Source organism: Macrobrachium nipponense, chromosome 21 (genome assembly GCF_015104395.2).
Source record: "Macrobrachium nipponense isolate FS-2020 chromosome 21, ASM1510439v2, whole genome shotgun sequence".
NCBI lineage: Eukaryota > Metazoa > Arthropoda > Malacostraca > Decapoda > Palaemonidae > Macrobrachium > Macrobrachium nipponense.
In genome coordinates, this window is record NC_087212.1 from 79,604,621 (window position 1) to 79,614,720 (window position 10,100).

Below are 10,100 nucleotides of genomic sequence, written 5' to 3' on the forward strand. Positions count from 1 at the left end.
GATAAAGTTTTTAAAGTGACGTAGAAATAAGGATAAAGGAGACAAAGTAATGTATGTATGGTAGAGCCTCGTTTGCACCCGAACAAACAAAAAAGGACTAATACATTAATCCATATTTGTCTCCGACACAAAATAGAGCCAGGTTCACTTTCGTTAAGTTTTGAAACTATCACGCGCGTTATTCATCCTCATGAGATATTTCTTGAAGGTACTGATGATTAATAAATATTAAGGATTCAATATGACACACCCTGACCCTCCGAAAGTTCAAAAAGGAGAGGTCGCTGGCCGATTCACCATATCATGGACATCCATAACTAGAGAAGGTCACTTCTCATATTTTAACACTTAAATGAACTTTAATACTCTGCGAAATAACAAGAAGAAACCTTCACATATATATTTTACGAGAGCAGTTGCGCTCGTGAGCGCTCTCGTGCATGGATATCCAGACTTCCAACCCCCCCCCCCAAAAAAAAAAAGGTCATGGAGTTCCAATAGTCGTGGTAAAAGGAAGATTTGAGGGGGGGGGGGGCGTGTTGGGGTCTCGAGGAAGGTGGAATGAAGACTCAAGATAATTTTGAGACGGGGGTGGGGGTGGGATAAAAGTGAGGAAAGGTTTGAGCAGAATGAGGATGGATGAGGGAAGAGTTTTTGTTCCTTTGTTCGATAGAATCTATGGGAAAATTAAGAGGAATATAAATAAAATTAACTTTCATTGTCACACTTTACCAAACCCACCTCACTAGACAAAGTTCCCTTTTGCATTTTTATAAATGTATTTTGACATTTTAAATGGATTATGTACATAGTAGCTAATCAGATGTAGTGGGTAGCAACGATGATTGTTAATTTCGAAAATATAGGCAACGAAAGTCGCTAGGAAGCCATTTATCTAAATACACCCAGATACTTTGACTTTTTTTAATGCATATATAATATACAAATAAGCTCTTTCAATATCAATAAACATCTATAAATAAGACAGATAGAAGCTGTAGTATTACACAGTTCGGATTTATAGTTAAAACTAAGTTGTAAGTTTGGGTTTTATGATTCAAGGGTCGTTTAAGCCTAATAAACCATATCAATTCAATTTTTAAGCATCCCAGTCAAATATTCAAGGTCAAAGGTTAAACTGTAATCGTATAAATGGCAAGGTCAAGTAAATTCTATCTTCATCCTAGCTTAATGGTGACTGGGGTAAACCTGAACTGCTCAGCATCAGAGGTTTTATCTGTAGGTGAGGCTCCTCCTCTCGTAGATGATAGGCTTGAGGTGGTGGCTCGCCACAACGTGCCAGGTGATGCCGTCTTGGTATAATTGGTTCAGTACGGCGAGGCAGAACTCCTTTCCATTCTCCCTGTTGTCTGGCTGAGGGATGCTAGCGCTGTCGGGGAGATGCACAAAGAGATAGTTAGCCACAAGTCTGGAATACTATAGGAGGCCTGCCATGCCATTTTATAGGACGCCACCTTAGACATACCACTTTATGGCGCAGAAACGCCACTACCATGCTATGGTATAGAAACTCCACCCTATATTTGACATTGAATTACCAGTGCAGTCAGGTACTAGCAGGTCTTACATCAGGGGTTTCCAAGGTGTTCGCAGACACTTTAGGGGCTCATGATACCCTTAAAGGATTTGTAGTAGTAAGGATGTTTTTAAAATGTTTTACTTCCAGACCTAAGGGGTTTGAAGTAGTATGGGGTTTTCAAAGGGTTACTCTAATGAGCACTCAATGTGTCTGAAGTAGTATAGGGAATGTAAGGGGTTACTTCATCGAACCCTAATAGGATTTGAAGTAATAAGGAGGATTGAGGGGGTTACTTTATTGAATTCCTAAGGGGTTTGAAGAAAAACGAGGTTTTTAAAGTGTTGCTTAAATGAAACAAGGGATTTTTAGTTATTACTTAAATGAAGCTCTAAGGGGTTTGAAAAAGCCAGTGTTGGTTGAAGGGGTTGCTTTGCAAAATATAAATTTGCAGATGTATTGAGGGTAAATTTATAAGTTGAAAAGTAGTAAGTTACTCTAATGGGGACTTATGTCATTTATTACTTCAAACTTAATAATTACCTTAAAATCTAGTATAATTAATAAAGGTATCTCACTCACCCTCCTGCATGGGACCAATCAAGGCCTTGGAACAGGGTGCCGGAGGCACACTTCCAATCGTAATAGTCAAAACTGCCTCCAGTCCAGATGTATTTCACCTTTTCTGTGAAGCAGAAGAGGATGGATTATTATTAAAGTCTGAACTGGATCCAAAACTCTCAAAACTTGAGTGAGACTTCAAAGAGTTGCTGATTTCAGATCTGGAAAATGTAAGACTAAGTGAAATGAATATCAAGAGTTTATATTGCACAGCTTGGTAACCAAAATCCAAAAGATATTGGACTAAAGTCTCGCTTAACTCAAGATCCAGAAGATAAAAATATAAAATCGTGTTAACTCAAGATCCAAAAGATATAACCACAAAGTATCGCTAACTCTAGATCAGAAGATATAAGTGTAAAGTCTCACTAACTAGTTCCAAAAGATGTAAGTGTAAAGTCTCATTAACACAAGATCCAGAAGGTATAAGTGTAAAGTCTCACTAACTCAAGACCCAGAGGATATACTCGCATAACTGAGATCTATAAGGGTTAGGACTAAAGTCTTAAGTAACTCAAGATCCAGAAGACACAGGTATAAACCATTGGAGATCTCTCTCTCATCCACTGATGATGATGTCGATGAGTTTATCCTCGTTATAGCTCTCGATACTGATGACGTACCACCCGGGACCCAGCTGGCACAGTATTGGTTGGCTGGACCCCACTCATACTCCTGGCCACCATCGTGGCGCAAGGAGAAGTGGTAATCACTGCCTCCATAGGAGTGGTCGACCTAAATAGGGGTCAGGATTTGTAGGATGAGTTAAATCCATCTGCTGAGCTAATTAATCATTAATCTGTAATCAGTCCTTAATAAGTGTCTGCTATAATTGTCTAAAACTTCTGTTAATCCATTATTAATAGTCTCCTGTATGAAGAACTTTATTAATCCACTTTAATAGTGGATTACTAAACTGATTCATGAATACATGTCACTCCTTTAGTTAATGTATCTTCTATCAATAAATTAATAATCATCTATCATGCCTACAGTGAGTATAACTGCTATAAATCCGTCATCACTCCTTAGTAATCCCCGGTCACTATCTAAGGCCTATCAAATAATGTTATTAGTTTAATTACGTTTATATTCATTAATCTGAGATGTCATAAATTCCCTCACTTTCTCCTTGTAACCCGCTTTCTTAAACCTGGTTCCTTACAAGTCACATGTAATCACACAAACTTTAATCTTCTTACCTGACACGTTAAGGAGCAACACTTTCCCTTCCAGAGTCGACACGACACTGGGTGACGGATGTATCTGGGTTCTGGGAAGATTTTCCAAGAGTCAAAACCATCCGCAGAGTCATTTCGAGAATTGCTGAAATAGTTTTGGGGTAAACTGTCTATAACCACTGTTTTACGCTCTCGATATACAATTGGATGGCGCAGGACGGGTTTTATGACTTAGAAGGTTCGCTGCATATTGTAATCAGGTCTTGAAATGTAACGTATTGGAATTTAACGAGCTGGTTTGAGTGCAATTAGACTTACCTCATTTAAAAATCTGTTTCCCACGTTTTCAAGCACAGATGACGCGAATGCGCCTTCAGTAACACACAGGAGACTAAATACATCAACTGCACTCTAAAATACAGCAGTATAAAGCAGCCCCTTCAAAAATGTAAATATGAACTTAGAGAATGGATGTACCTGATTTAATTAAACAGTAAGCTTACAGGAACATACAGAAGAATAAATACATGAAGTACTTTGTAAAATACAGCTGTATGAACAAGCAAAGTACAAAAACTGATAGATAAACTTAGAGATTTTAACTCTCTCTGTGCTACTCGTCTTTATATTACACTCGTGGACCAACGGACGAGCTCAGGAAATTATCTCTGAGAGAGAGAGAGAGAGAGAGAGAGAGAGAGAGAGAGAGAGAGAGAGACGAGAGAAGAGATGAGAGAGGAGAGAGAGAGTTGTTTACAGATAAAATATCTATTTATTAATTTTGCCAGTCTCTTAATAAAGAGAAAGAGAAAGAAAAAAGGTTTTCCGTTTTTTGTTATTCATAATTTATTCATAATTTAGTCAGCTTAAAAAAAGATAAACAAATCAGGGGAGAGAGAGAGAGAGAGAGAGAGAGAGAGAGAGAGAGAGAGAGAGAGAGATTGTCATAATTCAGCAGGGTGGGGTCAGTGAGGAATTTTTGACAAGTGTCGAGTCACAGCGACATCTGTAAGAACTTCCTCGTTAGGTGGTTTCTATCAGTTATTTTCGGAATAAGTTACATTCCTACCGCCCCCCCCCCCCCCCCAACATCTGTGTGTGTGTGTGTGCGCGCCTGTCCCTCTCTCATGATTTACGTTCTTGGGTCAGACAAGTATCTTCTGAACGGAAGGTTCAGAACAGGGTCCTACGGAAGGGAAGGACCCCTGCATCCTAGGCCACATGCCTTCAGAAAACGGGGTAGTAGGATTCAAACCCGTGTCCTGTGTGCCTTGAAGGGCTGGAGAAGACTTTGAGGTCTCCCTGGATCTTGGAAAGGCTGGTGAAGTTTGCAAATTCTCAAAAGAGATCGACAACTGAGGTTGGAGGACATTCAGAATAAGGCCTATAAGACTCTGAGTCTGATTCTGAAGGCTCCTGTGTGGGCAATGATATGTCTTCTAAGGGCAGAGAAACCACTCCATTTAAAAAGATAAGAATCTCCTGTGAAATTTTTATAATAATAATAATGAATTATAATAATAGTTTTTTTAATATTTAAAAAAATTTTCAAAAACCGAAAATAGTAAGAAATGAGGCAAATAAGCTAAGAAGCTAACTGAAAAATGGAGCGTGATAACAATTGGAAGTATATTCCTTAGATTTTTTTTTTTTTTTTTACCGATTTTTGACATTTCAGTGAAACTTGGCAATTATTTATCCTTAAAAGCCTCAGACAAGTCGCTGACAGCAAGAAAATAATAGGATGGGAAAGAATTCCCACTTTTCCCGATCGCCAAAAACAACAGGAACTTTGATTGAGTGACGTACTTTGTTGGAAGAAGAAAATATAATAAAATACTATTTATCAAACAAGCTGAAATTAATTGCAGGCGTTGACAGAATGAAAGGGAAAGCCCTGTTCGTTGCATTCATCATTCAGGAAAAAAGGAAATCATTATATGGCATTTTATTAAAACGTTATGAGGTCATAAATCACCCTGTTATTCCTTCTCGTTATTCCCATTTCGGACGATGCTCAAGTTTGCTCTCACCAACAAGTGACTGAATTCCCTCAATTTTACTTAAAATGAATGTTTGTGCCAAATCCATTTTGGCTTTTTCTTGAATATCTGAGCGAGCGACAGTGAGAGAAAAGGCAATATTTAAAAGCTATTTTTCACATATTCCAATTCTTTCCCCCTCTTACAACATAAACAATGGTTCGAAAAATATATATTTTTTATTCACAGACCACAAAAATAAACTGCTTGATAAAAAATAAGCCTTTTCTATTTTCCCATCTTGTTTTTAAACATGGAAATTCTCCCTCATGAGAACTTAAAATATCTTTTACCCCAAAGGACTTATACCAGCTCCTGGTGGTGTCACTGGGGAAATAAAATTGTCAGTTCTTCCATTGCTACATAGAAGTAGCCCTGTGTGGACAGGGTGAGACAGTAATATAATATAGATATTTTTCTTTCAAAAATGTGCAGAAATATGTATAGGAATGTATAGCTTGAAGCATTTGCCTGTTTTAGCGTATTCGAGAAATCCAATAGGTATTGCTACACTAAATACATTAGATAATATATAGACATTTTCCCCTCAAAAGACTTTGGAATTGTACATAGACATATATAGCTTGAAGCATTTGTCTGTCTCAAAGTGTTTGAGAAGGCAAATTGAGTTTGCATCACGTGGGAATTGAGAAATAAATTCCCATTCGGGCTTTACCTCCTTATCGCTCTCGGGAATTCTATTGGAAATAACCTTTCGGTTTTATTGCATAATAGTTGAAGAATTCAGACGGGAATAATTTGAAAGTGGTAATGGAAGACCTTGAGACCGTTGCAAAGGCAATGGTAATTTATTGGCGAGAGAGAGAGAGAGAGAGAGAGAGAGAGATATTTATAACCTTTTTAAATGACACCAAAAAGTAACATACCCTAAAATTTTCATAGCTGCGACCATTTGAGCAAAATGTATATACTTGAACAAATATTAAATATGCATTTCAAATTGGGCAAGAAAGAAGTCTCATTTATGTACACCAGTAATCTAAGCGTCAGTACATCAATGGAGGTTCGGAAATCATGACATTATCAGCAGGACACATTATCTTCAAGGATAGTTCCACCGATGAGTAAAACTAACTCTCTTTGCTAACAGCTAGAGAAATATCAAACCCCGTGACCTCATTGCGCTCGAACATGTGATCAGTTCGCCTATATTCGTGGGATTCGAGTATTATCACTTGATCCGTAATGCTCATCACCAAACGGCTTTATTCCCTGCTGGATGCGTTGAGTTTAAAATTTGGTACTGAATTCATGGAGGCATTATTTTATTAATAATATTTATTTTATTTATCTATTTTTATTACGGTAATTATGTAGTCTCTTCAGTAGTCTCTCTCTCTCTCTCTCTCTTTCGCTTTGAAACAACGAATTTTGTTGGTGGGTTCCCGAATGGTTCAAAATAACTCAGCCATAACGTAAAAATCTTTCAAACCCATTGATATGATGGAAATGCAGGCATAGGAGACAGAACCTTATGTGACAACTGTATTTGCACTTGATAAACACCAGCCGTAAATTTTATTTTTGCTTGTCTGCTTTTTTTTCCAGTTTTAGCAACACAAATTGTCATCTGAATCCAGGAACTGCATGAAAATGCAATATTCACGTAAATTTCAAATAAACGGCGCGTCACTGTTGACGCCTTCGTAGTAAGTTTATAACGTGGTGATGCAAACGGTATTCAAACGCAACCGAAATGACTCCATGAAAAGCAAAATGAGATTTGATATGAATAATTCATTTTTCCTATTCAGTTCAATTCATCTGTAAACGAGGATCGCGTCGAATATTTCATCAACTGTGTGAGTTGGCCAAAAATGATATCCAGAATTTCTTAGTCATTTATGAATATTCAACTGTAATATCTATACATGAACTCTTTAATCCGGTGAAATAACTCTATAAAGACATTAACTAATATAAACAAGGTACCTGTACACGTATAATTGGAATTTATCTTGCATATTTTCCTCATTACTTTCCCAGAAACTTTCCAAAGGTCCCAGTCGTTTTCTGTGTATTGATATAGGAATATGATTACTTATGCCCTTAACCTCTAATGATCTGAACGGATAAAAAAAAAAAAAATCAATATGCAGCTCTTCAGGCCGGGTAAACTTTGAGGTCGGCAATTAAACTAACTTCCACGAGAAGTTGAACATTATTATTTTCAACCTCTGGTTGGACCTCTTTTACAAGACAATCGTAAATTTTACAAACTTATATATGTTTTTCTAATAAATAATTTGATCTTTTTTGCAAAATTATAATTACAGCTCACACAATATCAACACAGATAAAAAAATAAAATCAGTAACAAATTCTAAGCATATTTGTTGAAAAATATTTACCCAAATTTACTGAGAACGAAGATTCAATCACTTTTTTTTTTTTTATTTGTGCATGTTTTTTTCTAATATTTCTATACAAATTTACACTTGCAACTGACATACTATCGTAAAAGACAAGAACTAAAACCAACAGCAGCCTCTTGGTATATTTATGATCAAATTTATAAATATGTTATATGAGACAGAGAGCAGTACATTTTCGTTCAAAGTTAAAATCACTACTTAGCTTTCATGAGCCAATGAGTCTTGATTTTAGCCAGTGAATTTATGGGCTACAGAAGTATTGGCACCTCTTTCCCGCCCGATTCTTTCCAAATCGATGGCGCTTAATATTGCTTATTTAAAGGATCAATCCGTCCACTGTACCAAACCTGTTATTATTATTCCTGAGAAGCTATCCGCCCATTCAGGGTTGAAATAGCTATAATATAGGAACTCTTCATGTTTTAATTAACAATAATACTCATTTTATGATCATGTAACTGAACGAAATAAATGACTAAGACAAAATTGATATTATCTTTCAGAAGGTGAACCATATTCATATGGAACAAGCCCATAGTGTCATTGCCTTGAAATCTAACCTTACAAAAAATTTTATGATGTTTCCTTAAATAAAGTAACAGAAGGCAATAGAAAATACAGGTAGAAGTGACCAGTTCTTAAAAAATTAATATTATACCAGAAAGCAAGAAAGGGAAATAAAATATTAAAATATAAGGATAATTGTTTTAAGGAACTGAGACTTGATACCCTGGATGATGAGGACAAAACTATGTCATATCCACAAATTGCAATATAGCATTTTTTCCAGGTAGTTTAAATAAATACTCTCTCTCTCTCTCTCTCTCTCTCTCTCTCTCTCTCTCTCTCTCTCTCTCTCTCTCTTTAAGTGATATCTTTACTGGTTGACTTCCTCGGATTTTTTAAAGGTCTATCACAATAAGCAATAAACTAAAATATGCACCATGATGTGGAAGTGTGTTTACATACATGTGTGATTGTGTCTATGTGTACTTATATTCAATACCTGACAGGAGATTACCTACTATAAAAAGGCGCATGCTAGACATACTTTTATCAGTAGGATACTGCATTCTACAACGCAAATATATTCGAACTAGGCCGACCATTGACCTATCAGACACAGCACAGATTTGGAGCCGGCAAATTAAGAGAAGCATTCTGCCCGCCCCCCTCACCCCCCACCACAAAAAAATAATAAATAATAATATAAATAATATAAAAATTCGTAACTCTCCCAGAAAGACAGCACGCCTAAAGTATCCCTGTAGTTCAAGTTGGCGTACATGCGCAGACCTTCAAAATTTTCCTGAAGAGAAGACTCAGTCATTCTTCTCAGGAAGAGTGGAGCAAATTCGATGTCCAGAAGGGAACCTTAGATATCTTGATATGAGATCATTCCAGTGTCCAGCCACATTTAAGAAATGAGGGTCTGATATCTCGGGTTCCTTAGAGACGAAGATGAGAATTTGGCTTACAAGTATTTTAGTTATCTCTGGCCTTTGAATCAAATATCCTGAGGAATTATGGAGGCTTTATATACGTACATAGATCAGGTGTTCCTAAAATAGTGTCTCAATACCCCAAGGGGTATCAAAACCGGTTCTTAGGTGTATAAAAAAAGACATCCTGAAACAATTGTAGATAGCTGATTTTTTACTTTGTATATTAAACATTGTACTTCATTCATATATGGACTAAATATATAATATAAAGACTACATACAATTCAGTTGTTTGTTTAAAGACGGGCTATTTGCTCTTTTGTTCTGAAAATGAAAAGCTGAAAACAGTATGAGTAGCAGGCTGATATTGGAGAGGGGGTATCAGTTTAACTTGGAGTTGAACTTTGGGGCATCGGGACTGAAGACCTCTATGAACCACTGACATAGATCATAGTTCTTTCGCTAATTAGCAACCCACCGAAGGCGCGTTGGAGGAGGAATCAGTGGCCACACTTTCAGATTAAGGTGTGAGTCCACGAGATAAGACCTACGAGGCTCATTCTCAATCAAGGCCAGTCCCCAAAAGCTCACGAGTGGCAAATCACTGTCAGATTCTGTCGTGTAATTTCATGAATTTTTGCCAAACTACATCCTTTTTGGAGTACCTGTCATTTTAGTGAGAAAATGAGACAAGCATAATTAAAGGATAATTGCTTCTATTCTTCATTTAATATTTATTTTCATTTTCTTTTCTCGATTTGGTTTTGGGTTACTGATGCTTCTGTTCATTATATATATATATATATATATATATATATATATATATATATATATATATATATATATATATATATATATATATATATATATATATATATA

At 36.5% G+C, this 10,100-nt stretch overlaps 1 pseudogene; it reads right to left on the bottom strand.

The window, feature by feature from the left end:
* Positions 1-836: 836 nt before the first annotated feature.
* The window catches only part of LOC135197534 (uncharacterized), a 10,091-nt pseudogene continuing 827 nt past the window's right edge, over positions 837-10,100 (bottom strand).